This window comes from Paramormyrops kingsleyae, chromosome 4 (assembly GCF_048594095.1).
Source record: "Paramormyrops kingsleyae isolate MSU_618 chromosome 4, PKINGS_0.4, whole genome shotgun sequence".
NCBI classification, from domain to species: domain Eukaryota; kingdom Metazoa; phylum Chordata; class Actinopteri; order Osteoglossiformes; family Mormyridae; genus Paramormyrops; species Paramormyrops kingsleyae.
This window is the reverse complement of record NC_132800.1, coordinates 38,250,595-38,260,426: the sequence shown is the minus strand read 5'-3', so window position 1 is coordinate 38,260,426 and position 9,832 is coordinate 38,250,595. Positions and strand designations below refer to the sequence as shown.

The 9,832-nt window shown below is 42.7% G+C and overlaps 1 long non-coding RNA gene across 1 annotated transcript; it reads left to right on the top strand.

The window, feature by feature from the left end:
* The first annotated feature begins 4,953 nt into the window (after nucleotides 1-4,953).
* On the top strand, nucleotides 4,954-7,834 carry LOC140588842 (uncharacterized). Its single transcript, XR_011990041.1, has 3 exons — nucleotides 4,954-5,023; nucleotides 5,205-5,433; nucleotides 7,506-7,834. It is a non-coding gene; the product is annotated as an uncharacterized lncRNA (long non-coding RNA).
* The last annotated feature ends 1,998 nt before the right edge of the window (nucleotides 7,835-9,832 follow it).

The window sequence follows — 9,832 nt, the reverse complement described above, 5'->3', positions numbered from 1 at the left end:
CATGTTGGTAGAAGGTGGTTAATGTGCACTGATGGCAAGAATTTATGTTTCTACATAATCATAATGGCAGGCCTAGGTAACGTTGGGTGCCTGAATTTACCGTTTCTGACCTCAGCTCGGGATGTTGTGGGTCGGTGGAAGGAATACTTCGAAGACCTCCTCAATCCCACCGACACGCCTTCCAATGAGGAAGCAGAGTCTGGGGACTTGGGGGTGGACTCGCCTATCTCTGGGGCAGAGGTCGCTGAGGTGGTTAAAAAGCTCCTCGGTGGCCGGGCCCCGGGGGTGGATGAGATCCGCCCGGAGTTCCTCAAGGCTCTGGATGTTGCGGGGCTGTCTTGGTTGACACGCATCTGCGGCATCGCGTGGACATCGGGGGCGGTGCCTCTGGATTGGCAGACCGGGGTGGTGGTCCCCCTCTTCAAGAAAGGGGACCGGAGGGTGTGTTCCAACTATAGGGGGATCACACTCCTCAGCCTCCCTGGTAAGGTCTATTCGGGGGTGCTGGAGAGGAGGGTCCGTCGGATAGTCGAACCTCGGATTCAGGAGGAGCAGTGTGGTTTTCGGCCTGGCCGTGGAACAGTGGACCAGCTCTATACTCTCTGCAGAGTCCTTGAGGGTGCGTGGGAGTTTGCCCAACCAGTCTACATGTGCTTTGTGGACTTGGAGAAGGCATTCGACCGCGTCCCTCGGGGAGTCCTGTGGGGAGTTCTCCGGGAGTATGGGGTGCCGGGCTGCCTTATAAGGGCTGTTCAGTCCCTGTACAACCGGTGTCAGAGCTTGGTCCGCATTGCCGGCAGTAAGTCGGACTCGTTCCCGGTGAGGGTTGGACTCCGCCAGGGCTGCCCTTTATCACCGATTCTGTTCATAACTTTTATGGACAGAATTTCTAGGCGCAGCCGGGGCGTTGAGAGTGTCCGGTTTGGTGACCTCAGGATTGGGTCTCTGCTTTTTGCAGATGATGTGGTTCTGTTGGCTTCATCAGACCGCGACCTTCGGCTCTCACTGGAGCAGTTCGCAGCCGAGTGTGAAGCAGCTGGAATGAAAATCAGCACCTCCAAATCCGAGACCATGGTCCTCAGCCGGAAAAGGGTGGAGTGCTCTCTCCGGGTCAGGGAGGAGGTCCTTCCCCAAGTGGAGGAGTTTAAGTATCTCGGGGTCTTGTTCACGAGTGAGGGAAGGATGGAGCGGGAGATCGACAGGCGGATCGGTGCGGCGTCAGCAGTGATGCGGGCGCTGCATCGGTCTGTCGTGGTGAAGAAGGAGCTGAGCCAAAAGGCAAAGCTCTCGATTTACCAGTCGATCTACGTTCCTACCCTCACCTATGGTCACGAGCTTTGGGTAGTGACCGAAAGAACGAGATCGCGAGTGCAAGCGGCCGAAATGAGTTTTCTCCGCAGGGTGGCTGGGCTCTCCCTTAGAGATAGGGTGAGGAGCTCAGTCATTCGGGAGAGACTCAGAGTAGAGTCGCTGCTCCTCCGCATTGAGAGGAGCCAGATGAGGTGGCTCGGGCATCTGCTTAGGATGCCTCCTGGACGCCTCCCTGGTGAGGTGTTCCGGGCATGTCCCACTGGGAGGAGGCCCCGGGGAAGACCCAGGACACGCTGGAGGGACTATGTCTCTCGGCTGGCCTGGGAACGCCTCGGGATTCCCCCAGAGGAGCTGGAGGAAGTGGCTGGGGAGAGGGAAGTCTGGGTTTCCCTGCTGAGGCTACTGCCCCCGCGACCCGACCTCGGATAAGCGGAAGTTAATGGATGGATGGATGGATGGATAAAAATTGCAATCCTGGAAATAAGCCAGGTTTCTATCCACACTCAGCAAAAAATGTATCCATCCATCCATTAACGCCATATGAATATTAGAAGTTAAGCGCTTTGAGATAAAGAGTTGGTGACGTCTGCGCCATTAAGGCATTGCATAAGAAGAGGACACAATGAGATGACGTCATTAAAAGAGCTCCAGTCAAAGTTCAAACGATAGAGAACCATGTGTAAAACATGGAATTATGACATTTCTTGTTCGTTTCATGTAAGAATGTTACAGCCTCCTCATTGCTCCACACAGATGTGATGTTTTCATTTGCCGCTATTTTTATTATTCTCAGAGGAGCTTAAGCTTCAGTGGACATTTAAGTCACGTTTCATTTTATTCATTTTATTATATTTTATTATTTTATCCGTATTGATACACCAGCTTTTTCACCTCAGCCAAGCATAAAATCTATTTTGTTATATAACATTCTTTTTTTCCTATTACAGTATTTTTTGAATGTAACTGTTTGCAGTTTTTTGTAATTTCAGCATCAGGTCCTCAGTGTGCACTGTGTTGCAGCTGTGGACAGTTCTTGTACTATAGTATTTTTTGTTCTGTATAGTACTGGTGTATTTTGTTATTTGTATATATGTTGTGCTCTTGCAAATGGGTGGTAAAAGGCTTTCCTCCAAAGTTCTCCTGTGTGTGTGTGTGTGTGTGTGTGTGTGTATATATATATATATATATATATATATATATATATATATATATATATATATATATATGTGTATGTATACAGCCACTATTGTGAACATTTAAAGCTGTACTAAGGATGTTTTGGAATATTGACTCAATGTAAGTTTGCAGTTTAATATAATCTCACACAAGTTCCTCAGTGTTTGCTGTCTTCCAGATAATCTGGTTCATTTGTTTTGTTTTTGTTACGAATGGTACAATGTATTTTATGTTAATGGATGATACTACTGCATTTTGTTATAAGAAAGCAATTTGAGAAATGGTGACTATTGAGTTACATTACTGAGACTCTTGTTTGGGAGATTACTGAGTTACATTACTGCCATTCTTGTTTGAGAGAGCAAAAATATCTCTTGGATCACAAAAATAAAGTTAGAGTTGAAAATATTGGGTTTGCTTTATTTGTCTGAATATTAATGAAAGATACAATAGATTAAAAAAAATAGTGGATTAAAGTTAATTTTAATATGTAGAAATTAAACGATTAAATTGATCTGGTTGCACAATTAATTTGAGTAAATTCTGCTCAAAATAGTTTAGCTAAAATTATGAATATAATTAATCTGAAATTACTGAAAGAGATTAATAAACTCAATGTATAAAATATAAGTAAACTCAACTTATAAAATATAAATTCACTCAACTTAAAAAATATATCTGGATTTAGATAAATTTATTTCGTGCAACCCCTTGACGTAATAAAATTAAGTAAATTCAACATAACATTTTTTTCAGTGTAGGAATCTAAATTTTAGGTGACAATTTATTTCACATTATAACTGACTGTAGTAAATAGTCTGTTTACATCAAGAGGTTCACAGCATATCAAAGTACATGAAGGCAGAGCAGAAGGCTAAACAGCAGTGTGATGTCGTCCCCATTGTATGTATTATATTTATACCATGAGGGTTTGTTTCCTCTCGCTGCCCACAGTGTCCTGATGGAGAGAGCAGACTCCCCTGTACCCAGCTGTGTTTCCCTGAAGAGTGACAGGTCAATGTCTCATCCACTCGACTTCAGAGAGGGAACTTTTCCTACAGGTCAGAGGTAAATGTGCATTTAAACAAACAGTTTAAAACACTCAAGCTCTCAGTCAAATGGCACAGAGACAAATGCAAGCTATGAGGAAAGAAATTTTATAATTAATGCATATTTTTTTTAACTTGTCAAATGCAGTTGTCTTTGAGAATTTTGACAGAAGTTCTATCTGTATTCCGTCAGTTTTCTACAGTGTCTGGCAAAAAAAAGTCGCCATTTGAATTAAAATCAGCAAATAATTAAAAGCCAATGATTGGATCAGTTTTATAGCTCAGCAACGTTATGCAGCAATAAAGTGAAGTCAGCTGAGAGCCTTAATCTACTGACTGGCCAGGTTATCACATCAATGGATGTTTTCTTTTTATTTAGTCCGTGGTTAATTAATACATAAGTAATACGTAAAGTCTTACCATTTAACCAGATGTGTGTTGATTTAAATCTGCCTACTTTTTGGAAATAAAGTATAAAGTGTTTAAATAAATTAAGCTAAAGTCTACCTACTTTCACAGTACCATCCTGTAGGATTTACTCAGATTAATTAAGGCAGCATTCTTGCACTCACTTTGTTGGTAAATGTATCATTTTTATGAGTAAAGTAAATCTTAGTTTAGCAAATAATATGTCCAGTGCCAATTAAGATAAAGGGTCTTGTTCAGAATCTGATGCAAAGTGGCACCAGGCATGATGCATGTGTCTCTGCCAGCATGAGCCTGATGCTGCTTCCTGTTCAGCTGGGAGTTAAGGGCTTTGCTCAAGGACCCAAAGACATGTGACTGTTCTGCTGAGGCTGGGCATAAACCGGCGACCTTCTGATCACAGGCCCAGAGGCTTACTCTGCTGAGGCTGGGCGTAAACCGGCGACCTTCCGATCACAGGCCCAGAGGCTTACTCTGCTGAGGCTGGGCGTAAACCGACGACCTTCCGATCACAGGCCCAGAGGCTTACTCTGCTGAGGCTGGGCATAAACCGGCGACCTTCTGATCACAGGCCCAGAGGCTTACTCTGCTGAGGCTGGGCATAGACCGACAACCTTCTGATCACGGGTCCAGAGGCTTACTCTGCTGAGGCTGGGCATAAACCGGCAACCTTCTGATCACGGGCCCAGAGGCTTACTCTGCTGAGGCTGGGCATAGACCGACAACCTTCTGATCACGGGCCCAGAGGCTTACTCTGCTGAGGCTGGGCGTAAACCGGCGACCTTCTGATCACGGGCCCAGAGGCTTACTCTGCTGAGCCACATGCTGCCCCCCCCCCCCCCTCAAAAAAATCCACTGTCACCTCTGGCTGGCGCTCTGGGGGCATTTGGCAGGGACAATGTAAAGCGCTTTGAGACAATATAATATTGTGATAATTCACTACGTAAATAAATTTGAATTGGATTGAATTCGATTAATTTCTCTGCCTTATTCACAGAGACCAAGAGGAAGAATCCAGTTCAGATCTACATGATAAATTGGGTTTCACATCCATATTGAAGGTCTGTGTTTGTTGCTGATATGTTTTCTTAACTGTTATGTAAATTAGCTTATATTTTATAAAGCTGAATAATAAGAAATTCATCCTGTTAAAGGAAATATATTTAAAACTATTTTTCACAAGAAAAACTTTGAAAAGGTTTGGTGCAAGTAGCAATAATTAACTGTAACTGTTTATTTTAGTCACTAGAGGAAAAAGCCGTAAAGTTCCTAAAGGATGAGCTGAAGAAGTTTGTGAGGTACCTAGATCAGAATTACCCAGAATGCTCTGAGCCTCAGCTGGAGGAGGACAATGACCTGGACAGTGATGGTCAGATGCAGAAGACCTGTGGTAGAGAGGGAGCTCTGAAGATCACACTGTACATCCTGAGGACCATGAAGCAAAATGATCTCGCTGACTTACTGGAGAAGAGTAAGAGCCTCATAACATTCTGTACATGTACAGTACTGTGCTAAAGTCTTAGGCAGCCAGAGAAAAGGATCTTCATGTTGGTGTGTGAGCCAATGCAAAAACTTTCCTAAAGTCACTTCAGGATTTGCAGAAATCTTTCATCCATATATTTTTTGACTTGACCACTAGCACACGTCATGTGGATGATCAATATCTCATTGACATTTTTAACTAATTTAATTAGTGAATGAAGTGAGCTGGTGGTGAAATGTAAGGAACACATGGACTGGCTTGTGGTGCCCTGAGGAGGTTTGGGAGCTGAAGTGATGATTTAGGGTTTTTTCCAGAGCAACTTACTTCCCAGATAAATGGCTTTAAACTAGTGGTGTCAATTAATAAAAAAATCCAGTTAATCACAATAATAGGCTGTGATTAATTATGATTAATCACACATTTAAAATGGTGGTCGGCTTTTTGCTGGTATTTTTTGGAAGATGAAACAAATACATGTGTTGTCTTAGAACAAAGAAATGCAGGACAAACTGGTCAGAGGAATCGTGTTTTTATAATATAACATCTTCATTTTGATGATTTCTGAATTATAATTGGAATTCTTTGTTCACAAAAAAATAAAACACATACAACAAATTTAAGTCATTACATAATGTACGTTTTTATCTGACCATTTTCACCAAGAGACCCCCTACCTTGCTATCGTGTTGGGGTCGGCACCGACCCGTTTGTAAGTTTAAAAGGCATAAAAGCACCACATAGATTTGTGTACTGCATCAAGCCTTTTTTACTTTTCAGGAACCTCTATTTAAACTAAACAAATTAAAACAAAATCAAGGCAAGGCATGCCCATACATGTAAGGCAAGATAAGACCAATTCGCTTCATTTATATAATTCTCTTGAGGTTTATTTGACCTTTTTTTTTTAAAAAAAACAAGAGGTATGCTGTCAAAAGAAAGGTCCAGAAAGCCACACCAAAAATATTAAAACCAATTTTTTTCATGGATAAGGAAGCCTAACAAGGTAACCAAGAAGTAAGAAACAAACTGGACGATGAATAATTGTTTTGAGGGTATTTTATGCCTGATTTGAGACACGGATCGGCACCGACCCATTTAAGATAAGAGATAGGAACAGAAAGCTAACATAGGACAAAGGTAAAATGGTTCAGTCTCCCGCTCTGGGCTGCATTTCCCAAAAGCACAGTTGCTGACTTGCATAGTTAGGAAACACGCCCCCTGCTGGCAGACGCTCTGTCACAGACCCGTAAGCAGAGAGACGCCACACTAAACCACCATACTAGCCCTATAATGCGATGTGACGTCACACCTCTGCTCCCGATATACCCGTCCCCCCACTGTTAACACTGTAGCGCCGGTGGGAGGGCTTCCGTATAGCGGGGGCCTATTAGCATATCCCAGCATGCTCGCCGGCCATGTACATAGCCCTGTTATACTTGTTATTGTAAATCCTTGTGCTGTTCCCCATTGTCCTGTGTGCCCTTGCCTGTGTCTTGCGTGAACCCTGCCGATCCTCACGTGTCTTTAGTCATTATATAAATTACCCACAGTCTGTCTGCCTTACTGTCCGGCATCTGACCTCCCTGTGTTTCCGTCTTATGGTGCTTTGGTGCTTGTTGAGTACCTGTGTTTGTCTTTTTAAGGACTTAATAACAGGACATTGTTCTCCCCTTCAGAAGAGTCTCCTCGTCTTTCGCTGTCGCTGCCCAGTCTGCCAAGAACCACAATACGAGACCTACGGCCCAGGATCAGCGTATATGATTAATTTACATTAAAAACAAAATAGAGCATTAAGGTTTCCTGATTAATCGCATGCATTAACTCGTTACTGTTGACAGCATTACTTTAAACTTTTTCTTTGTCTGCCTACGACTTATGCACAATACTGTATGTGGTATTGTAGTCAAATTTGTATGGTAAGACTTTACATTTCACATTTGTCACAGTCAAATATCTGGACTTGTATGTGTAAAAAAGTGTGTTTTTGGAAAATATTCTTCCCCTCATACTGGGCAGAATCACAGTAAAAATTTATGCATTTTCCTCTCATTCCTTTTCAGGACAGCTCATGCTGCAATATCTGCACAGAATCAAAAGTGACCTGAAGCAGAAATGTGAGTGTGTATTTGAAGGGAAAGCTAAGGAAGGACAGCCAACACTCCTCAGTGAGATTTACACAGAACTCTACATAACTGAAGGGGGAGCTGGAGGAGTCAATGATGAACATGAAGTGAGACAGATTGAAACAGCATCCAAGAAAAGGCGAACAGAAGATACTACAGTCAAGTGCAATGATATATTTAAACCCTTATGTGGGCGTGAGACACCTATCAGAACTGTCCCCACTAAAGGGGTGGCAGGTATTGGGAAAACAGTCTCTGTGCAGAAATTTTTTCTCGACTGGGCAGAAGGAAAAACAAACCAGGATGTTCACTTCATATTTGCTCTTCCTTTCCGGGACCTGAATTTGATTAAGGAGAAATACAGTCTGATTGAACTGCTTCACCGCTTTGACCCAGAACTGAAACCATTTCAATCCACTGAGCTGTTTAGGTACAAAGTCTTGTTCATCTTTGATGGTCTGGATGAGTATCGCCTTCCTCTAGATTTTCCGAGCAATGAGAGCTGGTTTGATGTAACAAAGAAAACATCACTGGATGTGCTGTTGACTAACCTCATTAAGGGGAATCTGCTTCCATCCGCTCTCGTCTGGATAACCTCCCGGCCAGCAGCAGCCAATCAGATACCTCCTGAGTGTGTCCATCAGGTAACAGAGATACGAGGGTTCGGTGATGCGCAGAAGGAGGAGTATTTCAGGAAAAGATTCAGTGATCAGAGCCTGGCCAGCAGGATTATCACACATGTGAAATCATCAAGGAGCCTCTTCATCATGTGTCACATACCTGTGTTCTGCTGGATTTCAGCCACTGTTCTTGAGAAGATTTTTAATGAGACTGACAAGGAAGAAATTCCAAGGACTCTGAAATGACTGAAATGTACACACACTTCCTGATTTTTCAGACTAGGTTAAAAAATGACAAGTATATAAAAAACTAAACCAAGCTTAATGAATACAGCAAGGAATTCCTTTTAAAACTTGGTAAACTGGCTTCTGACAACCTTGAAAAAGGCAATCTCATATTTTATGAGCAAGACTTGACAGAGAATGACATTGATGTCAGTGAAGCTTCAGTTCACTCTGGAGTGTGCACAGAAGTTTTTAAGGAGGAATATGGGTTGTATCAGGAGAAGGTGTACTGCTTTGTGCATCTGAGCATCCAGGAGTATCTTGCTGCTTTATATGTGTTTCTGTCAAACTCATCAGCTAGACTGCTGAAGACTGCAGTGGATCAGGCATTAAAGAGCAAGAATGGACACTTGGACCTCTACCTCCGCTTCCTCCTGGGCCTCTCAACAGACTCCAGTAAGACTCTGTTACAAAAACTACTGGGACAGACAGGAATCAGCTCACATACCACTTTAAAAAGATCCTTAAAATGGCTACTGGGACAGACAACAGCCAAATACATCAGGAAGAAAATACAGGAGAATTTATCTCCAGAAAGGACCATCAACCTATTCCACTGTCTGAATGAACTGGGTGACAATTCTCTAGTAGAGGAAGTACAAAGATACCTGAATTCTGGAAGCCTTTCAGCAGAAGACCTCTCACCTGTACAGTACTCAACTCTGGCCTTTGTGATACTGATATCAGATAAGGAGCTGGATGTGTTTGATCTGAAGAAATTCATCAGATCAGATAAAGAGCACTGGAGGCTGCTGCCTGTGGTCAAGAACTCCAGGACGGCTCTGTAAGTGACGAGGGGATGGAAATCATGTCTGGTCTGGCAGTAATACATGAATATTGTTTGAAATGTCTGATGAATATTATTATTTTGATCATTCTGATCACAGGCACAGCATCCTAACCTGCTATAGAAACTGTGAGGGCTGTTTATCCACAGGGTGTATAAGTGGTATGTGAGTGTTATTGTCAGCAGGTGTGTTTATGTGATGGAGCCCAGAGCTGGGAGCTTCCGTATGACTGCTGCCTCTGGCTGCTCGCTGTTGCCCTCTGCTGGTCTTAGCTGCTCTTGGCTGAGGAGAGAATAGAACAGAATATCTTTATTGTCACAGTATATGTATAATGTGTATATGTATATGTATATATACATATACACATGTATATGTATATAGTGGTACCTCAGAACTCGAATTTAATCCGTTCAGAACTCAGAACTCGAATCCTAAAAAGTTTGAGTTGTGATCAAATTTTCCCCATAAGAAATTATGGAAAACCAATTAATTGGTTCCCGGCCCCAAAAAATTACACCTAAATATGTTTTATTTTTAGCATTTAAAAACAAAATGAACTGGATAAAACAAG